Genomic DNA, 26648 nt, shown 5'->3' on the forward strand with positions numbered 1-26648 from the left:
AAGGCAAACACCTTAACCATTAGGCCACCGCCCCAACCCTAATACCATGGTATCATTCTTGGTGAGGGCAGGATGCTACTCAGGGTCAGGGTCATACTGGCCTGGGCTATGTGATCAGAGCGCTCTTCCATGTCTCTTTTCATGTAGTCCAGGGAGGTACGGCTCAGGTCATTCACACCAACATGGACAATGACAGAGTCGTATTTGTACTTGTTCTGGAGTGACCTGAGTGCTTGTGTTATGTGGCAGATCTTGGCACCTGACAGGCAGCTAACAGTAACCTTCTCCTTGTTCAGCCTAGTGAGTGGGACGTCAGTGTGCCTGACTATAGAGTCACTTATTACTAGTGTGTTGGGTATGTTATTTTTCCTTAAGGACTGTGATTGCATGACACACTGGTTTTGTGAAGTATGTGTTACATGGTTTGTGTTGGAGGGTGGAGGTTGCTTGGATGTCTGCTTTGGAGGTCTCTGTTGCTTTTGCAGATTTTTATTTAGAGCCTCTGAGTATGTTTGTATGTATTTATGTGTGTTTTTTGCCAGTGCTGGTTTCATAGGCCTATGTGAGACTAGTGGTGTGATGCAAGTAATTACCTTCTCCTCTTGACTGTCTGGTCCAGTCTTGGGTTGAGAGAGCTTAGCCTCCAGTTTGGCTGTATAATTGCATCTCCCGAATGTATTAGTGTTTGGTGGTAGGAGGAGAGGGTTGTCTGTGTACATGACGCAGTTGTAACATTGCCTCAAAATGTCCAGATTCACCAGTTGGACCAGAGAGTACACCTGAAACTGCCCTTTGGACATGCCTGGATAGGTACAGTGAGCTGTTTTACTGATTGGCTGGTAAGGTTGAATAGAGAGCCTTGTCCCTCTCTACATTGTAGGGGGGTCTAGTGCTAAGGTTTATTAGTGCTTGCTATGAGTTTTGAGCAAGTGCCAGGCTGAGAAGTGAATGGTTTGAGTGTTTAAGTTGAATGTTTGTCTAGTTCCAAGGGAAAAATTGAAGAGTACACTTTGTGGAGCCAGGAATAGTTACAGCCTAGCTAACCAGCACTGCCCGGCATGCAAAACCGCATTAATGCGTTTTTTATAGCAGGGAAATGAAAGAGATAGAAATTAGCCCAAAAATGGCCAATAAACTACTAATTTCTGGGCTGAAACTACTCCTGCAGGGACAAATAGGCTGCTCAAAGATCCCCTCTCTCACAGGTGAACAGAGAAACTTCCTTCTATCCAAGTAAGGTATGGGCAAACACAGAAACTTGTAACACAGCCCTGAATTCAGCACTGTCCTGAAAACTGGACTATACTATCTTAGAAAGGTGAGAAAACAAGTATTTTTTTTGTTTTTTGTTTTTTTTTCAGAAAATAAAGCAGATACAAAAAAAAAACACTTAAAATGCACATAAATGGCTATCACACTTGAGTGTGTAGCCTACAACAGTTAAACAGGTAATTTAAACACAAAAATGACTTTGTTAAAGTGCACAGTAAAATAAGTACAATATGTAGCTGAAACAAGCTTTTTAAATCACAGAAACTCTAGAAAATCGGCATTGTAGGTGGAATTAGCTAAAGGCAGCAAGAACATGCAGAAAAATGATACTTAATCACTCCAAAGTCTCTCTTTTGTCTCTCTGCTGCTGTAGAACTCTGCAGGGCACCAGGCATGAGCTTGCTGAGCTGTATACAAGGACAAAAACCTTGCAAATGTGGGTTTTATAGCAGGGAAATGAAAGAGATAGAAATTAGCCCAAAATGGCCAATAAACTAATAATTTCTGGGATGAAACCACTCCTCCAGGGACAGATAGGCTGCTCAAAGCTCCCTCTCTCACAGGTGAACAGAGAAACTTCCTTCTATCCAAATAAGAAATAGGCAAACACAGAAACTTGTAACACAGCCCTGGATTCAGCACTAACCTGAAAACTGGGCTATACTAGCTTAGAAAGGTGGGAAAACAATTATTTTTTTTCAGAAAATAAAGCAGATACAATAAAAAAAACACCTTAAATGCACAGAAATGGCTGTCACACTTGAGTGTGTAGCCTACAACAGTTAAACAGGTAATTCAAACACAAAAACAACTTTGTTAAAGTTCAGGCAGTAAAATAAGTACAATATGTAGCTGAAACAAGCTTTTTAAATCACATAAACTCTAACAAATCAGTGTTTTAGGCAGAATTAGCTAAAGGCAGCAAGAAAATGCAGAAGAATGATACTTAATCACTCCAAAGTCTCTTGTTTGTCTCTCTGCTGCTGTAGAACTCTGCAGGGCACCAGGCAGGAGCTTGCTGAGCTGTATATACAAGCACAAAAACCTTACAAATGCATTTTTTATAGCAGGGAAATGAAAGAGATAAAAATTAGCCCAAAATGGCCAATAAACTACTAATTTCTGGGCTGAAACTACTCCTGCAGGGACAGATATGCTGCTCAAAGCTCCCCTCTCTCACAGGTGAACAGAGAAACTTCCTTCTATCCAAGTAAGGTGTGGGCAAACAGAGAAACTTGTAACAGCCCTAAGTTCAGCAGTATCCTGAAAACTGGACTATACTAGCTTAGAAAGGTGGGAAAACAAGTATTTTTTTTTGTTTTTTTTTCAGAAAATAAAGCAGATACAATAAGAAAACACTTTAAATGCACAGAAATGGCTATCACACTTGAGTGTGTAGCCTACAACAGTTAAACAGGTAATTCAAACACAAAAACGACTTTGTTAAAGTGCAGGCAGTAAAATAAGTACAATATGTAGCTGAAACAAGCTTTTTAAATCACAGAAACTCTAAAAAGCAGCATTGTAGGCAGAATTAGCTAAAGGCAGCAAGAAAATGCAGAAAAATGTTACTTAATCACTCTAAAGCCTCTCATTTGTCTCTCTGCTGCTGTAGAACTCAGCAGGGAACAAGGCAGGAGCTTGCTGAGTTGTATACACAAGCACAAAAACCTTGCAAATGCGGGTTTTATAGCAGGGAAATGAAAGAGATAGAAATTAGCCCAAAATGGCCAATTAACAGCAAGTGTAACTAAAAGGAAGTTCTGATGCAACCCCTTTGTCTGTGTAAACAACTTCTGTAAAAAGGTCTTAGTGTCTTTCAAAATTGAGTCACAGGTATCTAAGACAGTGTGCAAGTTCTTCTCTATAAAAATTGACAATGGTTCCGTGGCCCAACCTTTACTAGAGACTATGGGTCTCATAGGGGAGCATGTTAAATTTTTATGAATTTTTGGCAATCCATATATAATAGAAATAATAGGATGGTCCATTCTAAAATATTTAAAAAGTTCCTCTGAAAACATATTCGTCATTAACATATCAAAAAGTTAAAAGCCCAAAATGGCCAATAAACTACTAATTTCTGGGCTGAAACCACTCCTCCAGGGACATATAGGCTGCTCAAAGCTCCCCTCTCTCACAGGTGAACAGAGAAACTTCCTTCTAGCTAAGTGAGGTATAGGCAAAAACAGAAACTTGTAGCATAGCCCTGAATTCAGCACTAACCTGAAAATTGGACTATACTAGCTCAGAAAGGTGGGAAAACAAGCATATATATTTTTTTTTTTCAGAAAATAAAACAGATACAATCTTTATTTGTTAATGGTAAAGCAACCTTGGTAGTATCACTTTGTAACATTTGTTTAAGTGTAATACCTTTCTTTTAAGTAAACTTTCTAAGATCAGTAGCCATGAAAAATAATTCAACATTGCCTTTTAACATATTCCATTTTTAAGATGATATCCTTCATAATTCTATCATCTAATGACATGTCTAAACTGAATGAATGCTTATCAGCTCTATTATTACAATCTTGTTTATAAAACCTAACACTAAAATGGGTGAAAATTAGATCTGCGCTTTTCCTCTATAACAGCATTGGCTGTAGAAATCAAATTGGCCAAATTATAGCCCCTATTTAGGAACATATTTATAACAAACTTAATTTCAATGAGAAATATACTATCATTAGTTGCTGCTAACGGCAGCTGACTAGTGTGCCTTAATATCCTGAAACAAAATTTTGCCATAAGACACAGGGGTCTCATACTTAAACACTGTGCCTCTGCCCAGGAAAGTCTCTGACTGCGCTCTCCTCTCCTAGAAATGGCAGCTAACTAGTGTGCCTTAATATCCTGAAACAAAGTATGTTTTAATAAGCTATTTAAATACAAACATTGTAACCAAATAGCTTGTTTTCAAAGCTAGTACACCTGGAAATCCTGTTGAGCACCATACCTTGAACAGCTAATTTAGCTTATCTCAGACTCTCCCATTCAATACTATTTGTTTAGAATTAAAGGAATTTAACTATTTAAATCCTGTTCTTAACCACTCCATGTCCAAGAAAGCCCAACAGTCTCCAAACTAAAGTAAAATAGGTAAAGGGATTCTCCTGGAGCAATTTGGTTAAAAGGATTACAAGTATTTTAAAACTTTAAAGTGCTTTCTTACTTACTGATTTTTTTCCTGTTAATCCACTTCCCTTGTCTTGGGTGTAGCCTGCACATATTTCCTCACATCCTGTCTTAATCCATATCAGTCTCCCCTAGTCTAGGGTGCCATTTTCAAATCCTTCCCCTACCATTCTGGCCTCCCTCTATCCTTAGGAGTTCAAAGTAGCGTGCTCAACAGGTATTCAGGTAAAATACTGTTGAATCTCCATATATCTTGTCGACTACCTAGATTGTGAACTGCTAGCTAAGTTAATATTATTAAACAGATGATACATGTGAAAACTGTGTTTTAAACTGAGTATGCTTCACCTACATGCACTCATCTACCTGCATAGCATAGCGATAAACTCTACCTCTCACTTGCATTCCCGCTGTTACACTGTTACTAGACATTGAGTCTTAAAGATACTGAGTTATTAATTGCTGCACAATTTTAGGTAATTTTTGCTTTGCCAAATACATTCTGTTAAAATGACTGCATTTATGCTAATCATGGTGTATGCTGAACTCTGTAAACAGTTCTGTCTGGCTAATTTCTGTGTAAAAAAAACATAAAAGCATTATTAAGTTATATTAAGGTAAATGTGACTGTCTTATCCATAATTCTGATGCAATTACGCTAAGACTGGTGCATGCTGTACTCTGTAAGCAGTTTTGTCTAACTAATTTCTATGTAAGTTATATTATGGTATAAGTGACTATTTTATCCATATTTTGATGTGTGAAATCCAGAACTAAATGCTATATGTGTACAATTTCACGTATTAACTGTAAACAACCTTATAATGTGATCTACAGACTGAATTAACGCTTGATATTTTTATGTGGTTAACTAAGTAGGGCTTCTCTCTAGATATTACCCCTGCATTCTAAGAGTTAACGCTTGATATTTTTATGTGGTTAACTAAGTAGGGCTTCTCTCTAGATATTACCCCTGCATTCTAAGAGTTAACGCTTGATATTTTTATGTGGTTAACTAAGTAGGGCTTCTCTCTGGATATTACCCCTGCATTCTAAGAGTTAACGCTTGATATTTTTATGTGGTTAACTAAGTAGGGCTTCTCTCTAGATATTATTCCTCCAGCCCTCTCTTTTTCCTATCACAGCTCCAACTAACTCTCCTGTTTTCTTCTGCTCCTTCCTCCTAGATTTTGCCATAAGACACTGTGTCTCATACTTAAAGACTGTGCTTCTGCCCAGAAAAGTCTCTGACTGCGATCTCCTTTCCCAGAAATGGCAGCTGACTAGTGTGCCTTAATATCTTGAAAAAAAGTATGTTTTAATCAGCTATTTAAATACAAACATTGTAACCAAATAGCTTGTTTTCAAAGCTAGTACACCTGGAAATCCTGTTGAGCACCATACCTTGAACAGCTAATTTAGCTTATCTCAGACTCTCCCATTCAATACTATTTGTTTAGAATTAAAGGAATTTAACTATTTAAATCCTGTTCTTAACCACTCCATGTCCAAGAAAGCCCAATAGTCCCCAAACTAAAGTAAAATAGGTAAAGGGATTCTCCTGGAGCAATTTGGTTAAAAGGATTACAAGTATTTTAAAACTTTAAAGTGCTTTCTTACTTACTGATATTTTTCCTGTTAATCCACTTCCCTTATCTTGGGTGTAGCCTGCACATATTTCCTCACATCCTGTCTTAATCCATATCAGTCTCCCCTAGTCTAGGGTGCCATTTTGAAATCCTTCCCCTACCATTCTGGCCTCCCTCTATCCTTAGGAGTTCAAAGTAGCGTGCTCAACAGGTATTCAGGTAAAATACTGTTGAATCTCCATATATCTTGTCGACTACCTAGATTGTGAACTGCTAGCTAAGTTAATATTATTAAACAGATGATACCTGTGAAAACTGTGTTTTAAACTGAGTATGCTTCACCTACATGCACTCATCTACCTGCATAGCATAGCGATAAACTCTACCTCTCACTTGCATTCCCGCTGTTACACTGTTACTAGACATTGAGTCTTAAAGATACTGAGTTATTAATTGCTGCACAATTTTAGGTAATTTTTGCTTTGCCAAATACATTCTGTTAAAATGACTGCATTTATGCTAATCATGGTGTATGCTGAACTCTGTAAACAGTTCTGTCTGGCTAATTTCTGTGTAAAAAAAACATAAAAGCATTATTAAGTTATATTAAGGTAAATGTGACTGTCTTATCCATAATTCTGATGCAATTACGCAAAGACTGGTGCATGCTGTACTCTGTAAGCAGTTTTGTCTAACTAATTTCTATGTAAGTTATATTATGGTATAAGTGACTATTTTATCCATATTTTGATGTGTGAAATCCAGAACTAAATGCTATATGTGTACAATTTCACGTATTAACTGTAAACAACCTTATAATGTGATCTACAGACTGAGTTAACGCTTGATATTTTTATGTGATTAACTAAGTAGGGCTTCTCTCTAGATATTACCCCTGCATTCTAAGAGTTAACGCTTGATATTTTTATGTGGTTAACTAAGTAGGGCTTCTCTCTAGATATTATTCCTCCAGCCCTCTCTTTTTCCTATCACAGCTCCAACTAACTCTCCTGTTTTCTTCTGCTCCTTCCTCCTAGATTTTGCCATAAGACACTGTGTCTCATACTTAAAGACTGTGCCTCTGCCCAGAAAAGTCTCTGACTGCGATCTCCTTTCCCAGAAATGGCAGCTGACTAGTGTGCCTTAATATCTTGAAAAAAAGTATGTTTTAATCAGCTATTTAAATACAAACATTGTAACCAAATAGCTTGTTTTCAAAGCTAGTACACCTAAGAAATCCTGTTGAGCACCATACCTTAAACAACTAATTTAGCTTATCTCAGACTCTTCCATCCAGTACTATTTGTTTATAATTAAAGGAAATTAACTGTTTAAATCCTGTTCTTAACCATTACATGTCCAAGAAAGCCCAAGAGTCTCCAAACTAAAGTAAAATAGGTAAAGGGATTCTCCTGCAGCAATTCAGTTAAAAGGATTACAAGTATTTTAAAATGTTAAAGTGCTTTCTTATTTAATGTTTTTTTCTGTCAATCCACTTCCCTTGTCTTGGGTGTAGCTCCGCACCATTTGCCCTTGCTGCGCTCGGGCTCACTTCGCTTCCCTTCCACTCCCATCACCACTCACCCCCCCATATCATTTCCTTTATACTTAACCATCTGTTTCCTCCCACATAAGGACTCCTCCCCTTCCTGTCACCCCTCTTAAACACAATACACATTTCCCATAGCAATACATACTGCCCTTATATCATGCCTTGCATACAGCCAGCCCATCTACTAATAACACTACTCTATCCACTAATAATCATCAACTTACTTCTACTTTCCAACCTAAACTTTTACCACACTCAACTTCATAACCACACCCCATCACCCTGGCAGAAAGACTCAACAGTCAATCACATCAAACTGAATAGCATCCCTGTAGAGCAATACAACCTAACCCACACCCAACCCTTTGCTCATTCACCCTACAAACTAACAATCAAAATAAACTCTCACTCCTCTCAAAGACTGAACAAAATAATTCACAAATTAAGCAAACTCTCCTTACACCTATATCATGCACTCACTAGTTGTGAAGACATACACCCTAACCTAGGACCTACAACAGCAATCAACCCTAACATAAACCAGCTAAATGCCCTTTTCCATAGACCTACACCATCTCTTCTCTGCTTAAACATCAGTGTAGGAAGCATACTCCACAAAATTCATGATCTTCATGCTTTACTTGCCCTATATAAACCAGAAGTCACAATATTAATGGAAACATGGCTTAAACTAGAACACCAGTGCTATCTAATAATCTTGAAGACATTCCCACACAATTTAACAAGTTCTTTAATAAAACTGTCCAGACCCTGGCCAGTGGCCAAAACAGTACTAGTAGCCCCACACCAACAAAGACCCCAACCCACCCCAATACTCAATCCAACACCCCCAAATTCAACCTTCACTCCGTGTCCACCAAGGCAATTTCTAAACTCCTTAAAAAACTAAAACCAACCACACTAGCAGCTCATAGTCTACCAGCGGACTTCCATCAGATATCAGCTGATGCCATAGCCTACCCATTTCTATTCCCATAAATAGATCACTACTAGAAAGTAAAGTACCCACCTCCTGGAAAACTTGACATATCATTCCACTGCACAAAGGAGGTAACTCCTTAGAGCTGACCAATTATCATCCGATAGTAATCCTGTCACCTTTGTCCAAAATATTAGAAAGAGTGGTCCACACCCAACTAATGCAGTACATCCAAGATAATAACCTTTTCTCCATTTCACAACATAGGTTTAGACCTTCCCACAACACCACCACAGCTCTTCTATCATTCACAAATATAGTTAACCACCAAAGAAACAAGAGTCTGTTTGTATCCTCCATATTCTTAGACTTATCAAAAGCCTTTAATATGGTTAATCACAGTATTCTTCTTAAATCTTCCCTAAACATAAGCCCCTCCTCTATATCTTGGTTCAACAGCTACTTATCAGGCCGTCAGCAAGCAGTTCTCTGGAAAGACCAACTGTCTCCCCTGTTGCCAGTTACCATAGGAGTCCCTCAAGGGTCTATTCTTGTCCCCCTGCTATTTTCTCTGTTTACTAACCACATCACTTCATCCTCACCCTCTGCATCAATAGTACAATACACAGATGACACTACCCTTATTTGCACCGCCCCCACCCTATATGAACTGCAATCCCTAACCCAAAACAACTTTACCCTAGCAGAAACGTGGGTCTCCAATATCAAACTTCTTCTCAATCTCCAAAAAACATACATTCTCTTTGGCCCAGGAAAACCACCACCCCTAAATGAAAATTTCTCCATCAGATCCAAAGACAACATTCAAATCAGCCCAACCACACACACTAAACTGCTAGGTGTAGAAATAGGCAACAATCTTAAATTCAACATCCATATTGCACATACCATCAAGAAAGTTAACAAAAAACTTGGACTTCTCTATATTAATAAACACTTTATGACTAAAATCACCAAAGCAACCATTGCAAGGATCCATCTTCTATCCAGCCTCCTTTATGTCTCTCCCATCTTGACCAATATCCACCAATCTGACCAAAAAAAAAATGGAATCTTGCTACAACAAGATAGTCAGATTTGCTACCTATGCCTCTTATAGGTCCCATCACTGTCTATCACTTAAGCAGCTCAACTGGATGGAGCTGCCTCATATGCTACTACTCAAACAACTATCTACTGCACACAAACTCTACTACTTTCCTGACCTAACCCCTGCACTTCAGTAAATCATACAACCACACATACCCACTAGACCCCTTAGATCCAGCAACCAGTACCTCGTAACTGTCATCAAGTACAGAAACGATGCTGGCAAATCCCTTTTTGCCAGCACCATTGCCAAAAAATGAAACAATCTACCAAACCAGACAACTTTTACCACTTCCACTTCTTATTTTAAAAAACTCCTGAAAACCATTATCAAAATAATTGGCTATGCTCATGCCACTCACCAGGCTAATCCTTAAGATAGTATCTCTCAACTTCAGCTATTCTCAGACAGCTTGTTTCCTGAAAACTAAAAACTGTTTCTTTTTGATATTCTGTACCTCAATGATTGATTATTGTATGATTTGTTAATCTTTGCCACATTGTTTATGTAAAATTTTTCGGTGTATGCAATTAATGCTCTCTTGTTCTGCAATGTAAGATTTTTGTAATATACTTGTATTCTATGTGTTTTCTTGCAGCTTATCTCCTCAGGCCTCCGCTGAAAATGGACCTGTGTCCAGTCAGACTTTCCTGGTTAACAAATATAAAATAAATAAGTAAATTAGTAGTTAATCTTGAGGTTTGAATCATTTGACCTTAGGAATATTTATCTTAATATGCAATGGTTGCCTGCTTTTAAAATGAGCAAATTTAGAAAAATAGATTACTTATGAATTTTACTATCAAAAAAAAATTGTACAATGTCCATTGTTAGTTCAACATACAAAAAAATCACAGTCAGCCCTATGTCACTCAAAGAAAATTCCAAAACTGCAGTGTTATTGTTAAATCACAAAAATATTACACTCAATTTGTAAGAAGTGCATTAACAAGAGTTAAGAATTCTAGGCAGTACTGACCTAGTACTAAGTTAATGAGTGAGTGGTATGCTTTGCACCTGCTGATAATATGTATAATTAAATGAAAAAAAAATGTCCAACATCAATTCCAACAAAATACAGTGTTAATAAAATTGTTACTGTAATTGGTATATGTAGACATAAATTTTCTGCAAAAATTCACACCAATATCAAGGTTGAACATAACGTTCTCTTAACCAGTAAAACTATAATCTTTCAACTTGTTCAAAAAACTCCACATTGTACAAAGGGATTAAAAATACTATCCAAAATATAAAAAATCCCTTCAGTTACATTACCTGCAGCTCCTACAATAGGTCAAAAACGGGGTATGAGCCCCACACCTTAAGTATGCCAAAAAGAATACCCAGATTAGGTACTTCAGCTAATAAAGCCTACATGTTTTTTTTTTCCGTGTAGGCATCGCACCACGCTGCTAACACAGGCACAAAGATTTTTCAATTCATTAAGCGCTACTGAGTGGTGCGCACGAGCACACCAACATAGGAACTTCTGTGGCATGCAAATCACCTCATAAAAAGGTGAACCTCATGCGAATGAGACAGGTAAAGCAATTCAGCAAGGAGATAGGCAGCTCTGCAGACTTCGTGTTTGTGTCTGTGATGTACATGGAAAAATTCCATGTACAGGACTGTAGACAGACAAAAGTGGCTGTAAAAATATAGGTAGATAGACAGAAACAGCATAGCACACACAGATATGAGCAAAGCTATCCTTTGTGTGTTCCAAAAGTTATAGTAAATATATTAAAATAATTGTCTTTAATAATCTTAGTATGTTTATGCAGTGTGCCACAGTGTGTAAACATGCTTTATTTAAAAAAAAGTGAAAAATCAAATATTAATATGATGAGACAGAAATGTATTACAGAACCCTGCATGCAGCATCTACAATGGTGCATTGGTGCTGTTGCTAATGTGTAAGGGCTTGGAAGTGTGTAGTATACAGGTTGTGAGCATGGATCCCTATGCAAATGAGTTGCAGTTACTAAATAGCATAATAGGGTAACCGTGTCTGCATATCATACCTCTCAAACTCTAAGTGCAAAATATCTGGACAAAGCCTGACAGAATGTGGGTACAAAAGCCAATAAATGAGAATAGATTTTAAATATTGCTCCTATTAACTTAGGAAGCAGCTAAAATTACAAATTTTTTCTTATTGTGCATTTTTCTGAAGGATACGAAGTCTGAAACACAAATATATATAATTATTTAGTGACTTTAGTCCACAGATCATTGCAATGATTTGCAGAAAATCACAAATTTTATGAGGAACAGACCAAGAATATGAGGCAAAAGTCTGGACATTCTGTGAAAATCTGTACAGTTGAGAGATATGCTGCATATCCCCTCAGTGTAGGCAGAGAACCATGTTGCTGTCCACAGAGGAGGTAGCTGACATCAGGAGAGGGTGTGTTCAATAAGTTCTAAGCTGATTGGAGCTTAGCTATGCTATTTGCATGGCACGCTGCTATATTTATCATGGAAGCCTGAGGGGTGTGTGCACTGACGTCTAAGCTTTGTTTACCTATGGGGCACATGTTTCCACATGTTCGTGCAACATGCTGCTGTGTTGAGCATGGAAGTTTGGGGGTGTATGTACTGGCTGCTAAGCAGTGCTTACCTATGGGGTGTGTGTTTAGGCGGTGCACCTCAGTGCTTAGAGTATAAAGTTCAATGATGTAATAATTAGTGTTGATCCTTAATTTAAACTTGGGCCATTAAATGATGTCAATGATATAGTAGGCAGGTGTAATGCATCATAGGTAGGCAATCAAGCAGGCAGCACCTATAGCAGAGCACTATAAAGTATGCATACACCCTACAATCTGATTTTCCCCCATACTCTGCACCACTGGCATACAGACTTGGGAATTCTTACTGAAAGAATGCTAGGGGCTGCTGCAGGTGTGCTACATTTGTATGTTTTAGATGCTGAAGTCAATGCTGCTGCTGCTGAGAATAAGCCTATGCAGAAAAGGAGAAAAGTGTTCAGGTCCATGCTAACCTTCCAGGAGCTACATGAACTGGAGATTGTAGAGAGCTACAAGATGGACAGGGACATGGTACAAGAACTCACTGAGCTGTGCCACCCTCAACTCAGGTCCAGAGCCAACAGAGGAGAACCCATTCCAGTAGAAACAAAGGTATGTGTAGCCCTTAGGATAATAGCCGCAGGTACCTTCCAAAGACCAACTGGAGACATGATGGGGGTTTTACAGACATCAGCATCTAGGGTACTCCACCAGTTCCTAGATGCCATGCTACCACATGCCAGTGACCACATATATTTTCCCCTCACCCCTGAGGTGAGGGTCAGCAATATGCAACACTTCTACTATGTAGCACACTACCCTGAGGTACTGGGTGCATTGATTAAACTCATGTATTCATCAAGGCACCGCCCAATGAGGAGAGTAGAATCTACGTAATCCACAAGGGGTACCACTCCATCAACTGCCAGGTCATGTGCAATGCCCAGGGCATTATCATGAATGTGTGTGCTGGCAGCCCTGGAAGCTATCACAACTCCCATATCTGGCATACATCACATCTGTACCAGAAGTTTTCTAGGGAGGGGGGGTCATGCCATACGCCCATTTACACTGGGAGATGCTGGCTATGCACTGGAACCGTGGATGATGACACCCATCAGAAATGCACAAACACCCATGGAAGAACACCATAATGAGGCACACGCACAAATTAGGAACATCATAGAGCATGTGTTTGGGTTTCTGAAGTCATGATTTCTGTGCCTTGATATATCTGGTGGAGCCCTGCAGAACTCTCCAGCCACATGTGCACATATGTTCACAGTATGTGCCATGCTACACAATATGATTCTGCAGAAGCTGCTGCAGCAGGATCAGCAGAGGGAAGGGATACACAGCCCCCACACCAGTGCCTAGGTCACCACAGCCACACTCACAGGAAGACTCGTCGGAGGAGCCCCATGATGATGTCCCTGTAGGCAGATTTAGGCATGCCCAGTAAGCCTGGCATTGGCTAAGAGACAATGCATAGCACAGTCAATGACAACCTAGGGCTCCAGGGACTGACACCTTACTCCCAATCACATACATATATTAAAATAACTGATGCAAGGCAACCCACACAACCTGTACCTATCCATGTATTGGCTGAGTATTGTTTGTATCACACAGAGTCAGGCCTGAACTACACTTCTGTCAAGTGCTGCATTCTTAAGGTAAGTCTTTAACCTATATACTAATTGTAAGGATTACTATAATAATGTATCATATGTATGGATCTGCTGCTGTTATGCAAGGAAATATAATGTGCTATTTGGTCAGAGTTAACATTCATGTGGGACAACTGATACCCAGTCCAATACTATGTGTTCCTTAATTTTCACTAGGCCTCATGGTTGGAATATTCATGACATCAGGCAAGGGAGATGTTAAACAGTGGGCACATATGACATTTAGACTACTATCTACCCAAGCTGATTTTGTGCTGTTGTTCCCCCACCCCCAACATAGTGGTGTACTCATATAACTGCTTTAACAGAAAATCAGCTATGGTATAGCAATGGACCAGGCAGTCTCAGGGCTGTAACATAGATATCGCTCACACATTGTATGTCTCTCTTCATGCAGGATAACAATGTACATATGTATGCTGTTGATTGTGTGATGAATGACCCTGTCTGTCTAGTGACCTGTGTGACTCAGTGGACTAGGAAAGTTAGCACGGGTGATGGTATTGATGGTTCTAATCTGGAATTGCTCACTTTTGCATGTGAGGTAGCAGTATGTTGATGTTTCACAAAATGTCATACCTCCCAACCCCTTAGTGTAAGAAATCTGGACAAAGCCAGAAAGACTGGGGGTGGGGGTGGCAAAGGCCCAGACATAGGGACAGAGTTTAAATATTAGTCACATAAGCCTTTCTGGAAGTAAAGGTGTTGCAGAAGTGCATATATTCCGATGGATATAAAGTGTGACACACAATTGTTTGTCTGTAGTTAGTAGAATGTATTGATGTCAACATTCAACAAAGCACCAGAAAACTAAAAATGTGTGAGGAACAGACCAAACATATGAGGTAAAACTCTGGACATTCTGTGAAAATCAGGACAGTTGAGAGGTATGCAGACTGTCAATTTGTTGATGGTGTAACATTACCAACCCTAGTCAAATATTTAGTACAGCAGACAGCTGGGGAATGCTGTAGACACTTTGAGTGAAGTGCAGTACTGCAGAAACAGGGGCGGATGTTAATGTCTGTAACATACAAAATCCCAGACTGGAATGTAGGTAGATGTGGCTTAGAGTCACGTTATAAGTACTGACAGTCCCACTGGCACTGGGCATGCCCATACACTTAGTAAAAATGAGTGCACTTCTGTTGGCCCTATATATACATATTAATCTGTCAAGTATCTCTCTCACATGCATATTATATCTATCACTATGTAGTGTCAAATATGTGTTACATAGGTTGGTACTAGGCTAACTGCCTTTGTGGGCCATTTTAAGCCTAGCCATTTACCCCATTTGAGAATCAAACCCTGGACCTTGTGTTTACAAGTTAAACACCTTCACCATTATGCCATCCTCCCATCTATATATAATATATAGCTATATATATTAAAATAATAGTCTTCCCCCATATATCTACAGATCACATATACATATCATACACCACAGCTGCATTTATATATACATTGCTGTTATATACAGAAATATATGTGTGGATGTCTGCTTTGTCTGACATACCCTACTAATGGTGAGTAAACTACACAATCACACAGCCATAATGTTGCTCAGAGGATCCAAACCAAGGATGCAACAGTACATAATCCAGTCTATAAACCACAAACACTCCTTTTCTTCTGCCAAATTCCAATACAACTCTGACCCAAATGACCACCGACTGTAGTTAACAAAAAGGCAACTGAGTGAAACAAATTTTCTTTATTTTCTAGCGCTTCGGTGTTTCCACCTTCAAGGAATATCAAACAATAAAACCTCCAAAATGTGTACTCTTAAATACTACATTCAATCAATAACACACACCCACTAATTACACATTGAATTTCCATTTTAAAGCAAACACTTCCAATTTAATTTGTTGTTTAAACCAGTAGGTGTCATAGTTTTATACTTCAAAATAAAAATACTTTCTTTATACAGTAATTTTTGTTTTAATACATTTTCATCATTACCCAGACATCTCACAATCTCTAAAGCAGTACCTTGTAATAAAGTTGCATCACTATTATGAAACATCTTAAAATGTGAAGCAATTATTTTATCTTCCCTCATATTTTTAACATCTCTAATATGTTCCATGAATCTAATACGAAATTCTCTCTTTGTTTCTCCTATATAGTAAAGTTCACATGGACATCTTAGTGCATATATTACCCCTTTACTTCTACATGCATAAATATCTCTAGGTTCAAACTTAACCTCATTTATACTACTAAATGTGCTGACAATGTTTGTACAAATACTGCATCTATTGCAGCATACTGTGCCGCGATTTAAAATCGCTCTCGATATATCCATTTTCGGCATACAAAACTTTCCATGCACTACCATGTCTTTCAAATTTCTTCCCCTTTTATAAGAGAAGAATGGTTTATTGGTTAGAATATTTGCCAAAACCCTGTCTTCCAATAGATATTTCCAATAATACTCTATCAAAGTTTTCATGTCCTCACTTCTTATATTATACACAGAGACGTAATAAATTGCATCTCTTTTCTCTTTATTTTTTTTATTTATTTGGGTCAGAGTTGTATTGGAGTACATAATCCAATACCTACAGACCCCTATGCCTGCTGGATGTCACCACGTAGACAGACACAGGTGAGCTGGTGGTGTAATGTATAGTGGTGTCAATGCATATATGGACAGGGCACATTGTCTATGCACACAGTGTTGCCTATCTAACTGCAAGCAGCCACATATGGCCATACTGGTAACTGTACACACATAGCTAGGATAACATCACTTATCTCACTGCCAAGATACCAAATGCAGATAACAGTATGAACCAATATCACTTTGCAGGCCACCAATGCTGTTCAACACAAACCTAGTTTGTGTAATGCACAAGTACTGTGCCTGCAATCACATATAGAACAGACTTAACCTGTGAGACTTGCCATAAGTACTATGAACTATAGTGTATAAACCTAGATAAGTAGGGGTTCTAATATCACTGCAGTCCACTGTGTGTGTGTGTGTGTGTGTGTGTGTGTGTGTGTGTGTGTGTGTGTGTGTGTGTGTGTGTGTGTGTGTGTGTATGTGTGTGTGTGTGTGTGTGTGTGCGTGTGTATACACCCCTGGAAAACAACTTGTGTATATACACCTGCAAAACAACTGCCATGCCCTCCTAGGCTACCCACCTGCAATGGTTATGCAATTTGTGAGCCTGTAACTTGCTGCTGGATTCCATGCTGCCCTGTTCTACAAGGTTTGATGATGTCAGTCACTTTAAGACACCTGGCCAGTACAATGTACCTTTTAGGTCATATGTCCTGTCCTGGTGGCCAGTCTCATTTATATCCTGGACAAGGTCTTCCCACAATGCAGCCCACTGTTCCCTGTTATGCCTCCCCCTGAATAAAAGGATCTGATGATGATGCCATAGTCCTTGAAGTTTAAGTTCATTCTCCGCATCTGAGAAGGGGGCATGCCTTCTGCGATACATCAGTCCTGAAACATACCAAAAGGGAAACGCATTACAGGATCAAATGCATGGATGTCCACTATGTACAGATACAGCAAGAACAAAATGGCTAGCACTATCCACTGCTCGTTCACACATGTCATACCCCACAGTGTGACACAATATGACAACATACTACATGTGTGGATACAACCGAGATAATATCATTACTGAGGTAGTTTCCTGTGTGCCATGAGAGATTCTGCTGTATGATCATACATCCAACACTCTGGTCCACTGTGGTGTGTCCCCTAAGGCCAGCCACCCAATAATATGTCATAAGACCAGTGCCAGACAAATAGCAGTGTTCTATTATGACCACTATATTGGGACAGCCCAATAACACTAATGTGCCACAATGACAAAAAGTAATGCAACCATGATATATTGTACATCCCCTGTATGTGTGAGACAGAAGGGTATCAATGACATGTCATTACCACACGTCTGAGGCAGGCTTACTACTGTACTCCCTACTCCCCATACCTCTGTCCTCCCACCTGCATCCTGTTATATACAAAAAACAGTTACATACCTGGTGGAGTGCAGTACATCTGTGTTGAAATGTGCTACTAGTACTGTTTCAGAAAGGTGTGCTCTGTGTGAGGAAAGTCTCATATAGAATGTTTGTCCATAGCCAGTTGCTTGCATTTTAACATGCTTCTCATTAGCAGTTAATTGCCTCTAAACCAATCTGTGACTCTGATATGGTAATTGCAGCCAAACAGCTGAGTTGCACTATCATTAGCCAATGACATGCAACCACTGTGCAATATATATAGGGCCTTCATGTAGAACAGGGCCCATAGCTTTTAGCTCACTTTCAGTGAAACAGAAAACAAGCTATATTAGCTTGGAGTTCTGCATAAGGGAAACTTCTCCACTGTTGGGCTCCATCTCAAAAAATTGACTTTAACGATGGTCCGAAGCTGGTGGCAAGTCCTTCACTCCTATTCTTAACTGTCACTGGATCAGGATTTGATGAAAAGTTTTTGTTGAGCTGTAGCTCATTAAATCACATTTCAATGAAATTGAGTGCTTGCATATGTCTGTCTATATCTATATACATTATTAAGTGGCACCATTTGGCCAAACTTAAAAAATGCAGGCATTTTTATTATGCCACAGCTATCATCATTAACTTTAAATTGCTATAGTCTGAGCTTTTGTTCATTATTGTTAGCCATACCGTGGCTACGATCACCCAGCCAGTCACACTAGCTTTATTGGAAACTCTCTATGTACAGATAGGTCCCATTCTGGTCTGGTCATCTACCCCCTCTCCAAGGAGCTGCTACTTGTTTTGGAGAGAAGACGGACTCTTGCCTATAGGTGAGGATGGTTTCTTAGTCTGGATAGTGTCATGGCAATGGAGAAAATTCTGTTAAAAAAACAGGAACACAGATTTCTACATCACTGTAAATAAAATTTCTTAAAATGTTGCTCAGAAAAGCTTAAGTTACCTACATATTCATATCATGCTTGGAGCCATTATTTTAGTGGTAGCAAGCTCTGTAAACATGTTTACTGAACTACAAATTGAAAAAAAAGCCCTTATTTACAATGGCATGCTATGTTTAGCTTTTTAATCCTGCTATTACTGGTTCTAGCAGAACCCATGTTTATTACAAATGAAACTAAATCCCTGGGAGCCACATTAGGTCACACAATAGCATCATTTTGTATATGCACAGCTATATATGTTCACGGTTTCACTTCAGAATCCTGAAATATCACAATCCTGAACTTCATAATCCGGAACCCAAAATCCTGAAAACTCAAAATCCTGAATCGCAAAATACTGAAAATATACAGGACACAAAGAATGACAATATTCCAGTACAAGGACACAGAGAAACACATACAAGACAAAGGATCACACTTTTCACCAAGTATGGGCCCCCCACACCCCCTGCTAATTAAATATATAAACTCCAAAATTGCACTCCACAGAATAAAATGGCAAGCATACCATCACATGTGTTCATGACTGCCTGTTGTAACCTTAGTAACATTCCCTTGTAACTTGCTATACTACAACATGACTCATGATAGTGTAGTGAAGTGCAATCTTGGACTTGACATATTTAAGTAGCAGGTGGTGAGGGGTGCAGGGGAACTTTCCTCCCTGGTTATATTTGGTGGAATGCAATCTGATTTGTGTTCTCTATAATCAGTATTTGTATCATGTGTGTTTTCAGTCTTTTGAGATTCAGGATTTTGAGTTTTCAGGATTTTGAATTTTCAGGATTTTGAGCTTCCAGATTATGAAGTTTTGTGATATTTCAGGATTCTGAAGTGAAACCATGGGCACATATGGGCTCTGTCAGAAGCTATAGTCTGTTAATAAAGGGTTCACGAAAAACTGGGTGGTGAAATGGGGATCTATAAGGAATTCTGGAATATGCAATTCAATTATTTTAAAAATATATTTTAAACGTAATTCATTTGTATAATTGCATTGCATTTATTCACTTGGGCTTGACGTTTATGGGTAAATTATGGTAGTTATGGTTAGACCTCCAAATTCCTACTAACCATCGTAGTCTGTTTTTCAGTTACCCTCGTAAAGATGCAGTAACATTAAAAATGCAGACACAACCTAATTGGAAGCATTACATCTGTTCATCTTCCTGACAATTTCACTCTTCCGTTCAACAACTTCATTACATTAACTTTATGCACCTGCTCCTTTTCTTTCAAAGCAGACTTCTGTCTTGTATATGTGGGCGTGTGTTTCTGAATTTGTGTCTTCCACCTGTGATTCATTAGATGACTAAATTGTCTGTGCTAGGTGCTGAGAAACAAGAGCCATATGAATGACAAGTACATTAAAATTGAAAGAGATTATCTAGGCAGATATTATCACTCCACCTGGCTTTCTAAAGTTTTCCTCCTTCCTTTTCAGCTGTGATTCATTATATTAATTTATTGTCCATGTAATTGTGTAAGCATGATGGAAAAAACACTGACAACGCAGGAAGAAAAGAGACATTTGTGGAGTGCATGTGTGTGTGTGTGTGTGTGTGTGTGTGTGTGTGTGTGTGTGTGTGTGTGTGTGTGTGTATGTGTGTGTGTGTGTGTGTGTGTGAGTGAGAGAAATTCATTCGGAGAGAGAGAAAATATGTTTACAAAAGTGGCCAACATAAAATCAACACAACCTCACCATCTCATCTCAATGCATGCAGCTGCTTTAGAGGCAGACTGAGAGATACTTCTTGATAAAAATAAAAACCCAAATTCAAAGGAATCTTGATGAGTGGATGGGAGATCGTAGGTTTACCCCGGGTATGACTTCTGTGTCACTGTTAGACAGAGGCACAGTATACTAACCTCAAAAAAAGGGCATAGCAAAATTAATTTAAAATGGGTGGCGAAAGCCAAACACATTCTGGCTAGGCTTATAAATGCCCTAGGGCAGATAGCCTAGTATGAACCTATGAACCTATCTTCAAGAGGAATCTTGAATCTTGAAAGTGCCTCATTTAAGGAAACAGAAAGTACCCAACTGTGTTATCACTTTACTAAAATTCATGGAAGCACTATTCATATAAATGTATATTATGCTGAGTAAATAGCTCAATTGTTCTGACCCAGCATGAAGGCCTGCTTTGCTGGGATGATGTACCTTGCAATATCTTTGAAAGAGCAGTAAAAACTTTTGCTAAACAATACATTTCCATAAAAATATAACAACTACATTTTTTCTGTTAAACAATGTAGATGTATACAATGATAAAGACCATATATTTAAATAAGTGCATGGTATGATAATACAAATACTGTAGTGAGTGTGTGATAATTCATTTATGATTATTCTAGTAGTATTTAACCTTCTCATGTTTCACCCAAGAGAGTTCAATCTTTTAATGTCTTTTTGTTCCAATTCCTGCCAGATATCAAGCCTTCCCCAAATGGTCTCAGGCCCTTTCATTCACATACCAAGCTCAGAGGTGACAGCCATCTGGAAGGACTGACATCCAGGCAGCCATGAAGGTAGTTGGTGCTTCTGCCTGTGCCTTTCTTCCTGCATGTTTGCTTGGGAAAGGAGGGCCTCATTCCATCACCAGAGGTAGTCTAGCTTATCTCCCAGATTGATACCTTATGGAGACCATCCTAAACTCCCACATAAGTGCACAGCTTCACAGTATTCCCTTCCTAGTAGCCCACACCATGCTGGCACAGGCTATGGAAGCATCTGTATAGCACTGAACTCACTCCACACATGGGTATCTGTACCATCAGAGAGGCCTCCTATACTCTACCTCTCTGTATATGCACACTCCTAAATATCTGGAGCATTTCTCCCTGGGCCTCCACTGAAAACAGGCTCTGTGGAACCTAGTTGGACTTTCCCGGTCAACAAATGATAAATCAAAATAAATAAAAATAAAATAAATAAAAATGTGCAGACAAGGGCTATGACCACTATACCCATGGCCCCTTAGTCTACTGCTAATATTTTCATGCAAGTGTCCACTTCCACAGGAGCAAACCATCCAATTGGGAATCACCCCAACCTCCTCCCAGGATGGGAGAAGCATCATAAGCCACTCACCACCATCATTCCTGGAAGTTTCAGTGTCTGAGCTGATACCTGAACTTGAGTCTTCTAGGTCACAGTCAGGACTTCATCCCCCTGCATATTATGCAAAAACAAAAGCCAGCACTGTATGAGTAAGTCAAACCTTTTTTATTGTGGCAACACCAAACAAAATCAGACCGGTTTCGGCAATTTTGCCTTCTTCAGTGATACAAACAGAAGCACAAATTGCTATCATTTATACCCTGACAAATTAACATTTAAAGCAACAGCAACCTTTAAAATCAGGGCTATGTTTTAATACACTTTATAAATGGTCATTAAGGCCTGGAGAAAATAAACCCCCAAGCCTAATTATCCAACCTTTCTCTTTTTTGTTTAACATTGCATCCCACCCTGATTTGTTTGTCCTGTCACCCCAGATTTTAACAATAATCATGAAATTAAACTTAGCAATACTGTGTTTGAGAGTGTGTTTATATAAGGTTTTGATGTACGTTTATTCCGAATGTCACTTAGATGTTCAGACATACGAATATGCAAAGATCGCGAGGTATGCCCTACATAGAAGGCAGAACATGAACATGTGGCTAGATATATCAGCCAATCTGATACACAGTTTGCAAAAAACCCAATATCATAGACCTTACTTGTATTTTTACTAGAAATGTTTTTGTCTTTAACATAAGTCTAGATAGGGAACAATACCGACACGGAAATGATCCAATCAATTTTTACCCAGTCAAAGTAAGCTGTTGTTCTGTACACCAGCCCTTATTACCCCATTAATAATGGTTAAAATAAGAGCCCAAGGTCCACCCCTTCAATATGAAAATTGACATTTTTCTGTAAGAAGACTAGAAAGTTCTTCATTAGCCAACAAAATATTCCAATTTTGATTAATGATGTCTTTAATGATGTTAATATTCCTCCCATAAGTTGTGACAAACCTAATGGTGTTTGCATCACCACACATTTTCACACTGTACTTCAACGTTTCAGACATATCCTGACCTGCCACCCATTTCTAGATGACATAATATTACTACGTTTATAACCCCTTATAAGAAATCTCTGCGTAAGATCATCCTCAAAATGCTCATAGCCTTCTACTGTAGAACAAACTCTTTTAACCTGTAAAAATTGTGACTTCAGTATGTTCTTAATAACATGGCATGGATGGAGACTAGTAGCATGAAACAAATTATTATATTGTGGATATTTACGAAATATCTTAGATGACAATGTATTGTCGTTATTTCTAATAACTGTTACATCGAAAAAATGTATCTGTTGTAAATCCATACCAAGAGTAAATTCAATTCCCCACTTATTTTCATTCAGATATTGAATGAACTCCAGTAGAAATGTTTCATCAGCATGCCAAATTAACCAACAGTCATCAAGATATCTTCTCCAGATATCTATTTCAAGCAAAAAAATATTATGTGAGTTGTCATAAATGAGCAACTCCTCCAAATAACCCATAAACAAATCAGCATATATGAGGGCAAAAGATGTCCGCATAGCTGTTCCTTGAACCTGCCAATAACAGTCCCATTGAAAATACAGAACATTTTTAGTTAACACATGCTCTGCCATGCATATTAGTAATGTGTTAAAGCCTGCTGGATAAATATCCACTTTCTCCAACCAATATTTAATGGCTTCTAAACTGGTGCAATGAGGAATACTGGTATATAATGCCATCACATCTGATGTGCACAACAGCCAATCTGTCTCCAACTGAGAGTCTGATATTATTCTAAGAAATTCAGTTGTATCCTGAATTCTTGATCTAACTGCCTTTAATAAAGGTTGTAAATGTTGGGTCAAGAAGGCTGAGAGGGGTTCAGTAAGGGAACCAATGCCAGACACAATTGGCATCCCTGGTGGTCTATCCAAATTTTTATGGATTTTGGGTAACAAATAGAGGATTTGTTTCTGGGGATCATCAACTACTAATCGTTGTTTAGTAGAGGGTGAAATCACTCTCTCTTCACATGCCAACTCAAGAAATGAATCAATCTCTTTTTTAAAACAAAACGCGGGGTCAAGTGGCATAAACTTATAATGTCTAGCATCTTTCAACTGCCTGTGTGCTTATGTTGCATAATACATTGTCATCTTCTTTCGGCTGTTCCCATTAGGGGTCGCCACAGCAGATCATCTGTTTCCATTTATTCCTGTCTTCTGCATCTTGCTCTGTCACACCAACCACCTGCATGTCCTCTCTCACCACATCCATAAACCTTATCTTAGATCTTCCTCTTTTCCTGTTACCTGGTAGCTTCATCCTTAGCATCTTTTTCCCAATATACTCAGCATCCGTCCTCAGCACATGTTCAAACCACCGTTACATAATACATAGTATCCATAATAACCACTGCCCCTCCTTTGTCAGCTGGTAAAATTACAATGTTTATGTTATTTTTCAAATTTTTAAATGCCTGTTGTTCCTCAGCTGTTAAGTTCTGATTTAATATCCTGGACTGACAATTCTTAAAATGTAAATCCTTAATGACTGATTCCTGAAATATCGATACATGATTGTCCATGGGGGACATAAAACTTGACTTTCGAAAACGAAAGGCCGTAGATCTTTGACCCCTATCCTGTGAACCAAAATACAATTTTAGATTGAGAATATGACAAAATGCCAAAAAATTTCATCAACCACACTATCCTCATTAACAAAAAAATTATAAATGGGGTAATAAGGGCCGGAGTATAGAACAACAGCTTACTTTGACTGGGGAAAAATTGACTGGATCATTTCCATGTGAGCATTGTTCTTTATGTAGACATATGTTAAAGACTAAACTATTTTCTAGTAAAAATACAAGTAGGGTCTATGATATTGTTTTTTTTGCAAACTGTGGATCAGGTTGGCTGATATATCTAGCCACATGTTCATGTTCTACCTTCTATGTAGGGTAGACCTCGTGATCTTTGCGTATTCGTATGTCTGAGCATCTAAGTGACATTCGGAATAAATGTACATCAAACTCCTTATATAAACATGCTCTCAAACACAGTAATGCTAAGTTTCATTTCATGATTATTGATAAGATCTGGGGGGACAGGACAAACAAATCAGGGTGGCATGCATTGTTAAACAAAAAAGAGAAAGGTTGGATAATTAGGCTTGGGGGTTTATTTTCTCCAGGGCTTAATGACCATTTATAAAATGTATTAAAACATAGCGCTGATTTTAATGGTTGCTGTTGCTTTAAATGTTAATTTGTCAGGGTATAAATGATAGCAATTTGTGCTTCTGTTTGTATCACTGAAGAAGGCCAAAGTGCCGAAACCGGTCTGATTTTGTATGGTGTTGCCACAATAAAGCAGGTTTGACTTACTCATACAGTGCTGGCTTTTGTTTTTGCGTAATATTGGGGATTTGTTGCCTTTGCACCAGCCTTACTTGCAGGGGTGTGCTTTTGGATTCAGTCATTGCTTTACCTTGCTGTGGGCCTCTGAGTAAGCATGGTTTGTTGGCCTGTGGCTGTATCACCTGATGGAAATTTATCTTTTTAATGTTGAGGCTGTTTTTATTGTGTAATGTGTGCTATCTAGTTTGGCTGTTTGCCCTCTGGGTCAAACTTTAAAGTGGACTGTGTTGAAGAATGGAGGAGTGAATATTAGGGCGTGGATAGTGATGTACCATCTATTTGGAGTATCATTCCCCTATTGCCATTGTGTGAAGCAGTTGTTGGCTGAAGTACATGAGCTGGTGACATTTTAGCGTTTATTGCCATACCCGTAAATCATAAGGTGAATCGGATGGATCGGCAATTTGGGTGGACGAAGTTGTAGCATTTATTGTCCAACCATGGATGATAATATTGAACTGAAAGGTCTTGGATGTTCAGCTGGACACAAAATGTTTTGTTTGCTGGTGAATATGCCTTAAGGTTGGTGGTTGCGCCAAACATTTATAGCACATTTGACAGTATATACTGTCTTCCATTGATGTTTAGAACTGCTGCTTTGTTTTGTCTGTGTTTGGACACTTTTTGGGCCATTACTGGTTGGTGACATACAGTGGGTGGCCGCGGTGGTGCAGCAGTTAGCATTGTTACCTCACAGCAAGAGGTTCTCCGGTTCGATTCTCGGCTGGGGTGCCTTCTGTGCAGAGTCTGCATGTCCTCACTGTGGCCGCGTGGGTTTCCTCCGGGTGCTCCGGTTTCCTCCCACATCCCAAAGACATGCTGTAGGTGGATTGGACACGCTAAATTGGTCCTAGGTGTGAGTGTGTGTGTGTGTGCCTTCTATGGAAGGTTGGGCACTGGGCTGGCAACTTGACACCATAAAACTCCACTGCCAATCATGAGCAGACAGGTGATCCGCTGTGGTGACCCCTAACCGGGAAAAAGCTGAAAGAAGAAGAAGACTGGTTGGTGACATACAGTGACTGTTATAAATATAGCTGCATAGGAAGTTCATGACTGTGCGAGTAAATCCTGAATATTCGTGGCAATATATATGAAGTGGATATATGAACGGTTGTTCTTGGGCCTTTCAAGGAGGATGAGGTCTCAATGTTTATTTGGGTCCATAACTGATATATCCAAGTGAAATACAAGTTTGGATTCCTATCATCTGTTGATTTCTTTGGACAATATATACCAACTGTAGTGGTTTTGTTCTGCTTAATATACTTGCGATTTTGGGCCTTGTGAGGATGGCGAGGCCACAATGTCTATTTGGGTCCAGAATTGATACATCGAGGTGAAATATAAGTTTGCACCCTCATTATTTGTTGATTGTTTTGGACATTATATACTAAA

This window comes from Protopterus annectens, chromosome 1.part1 (assembly GCF_019279795.1).
Source record: "Protopterus annectens isolate FY-2018-M chromosome 1.part1, PAN1.0, whole genome shotgun sequence".
NCBI lineage: Eukaryota > Metazoa > Chordata > Ceratodontiformes > Protopteridae > Protopterus > Protopterus annectens.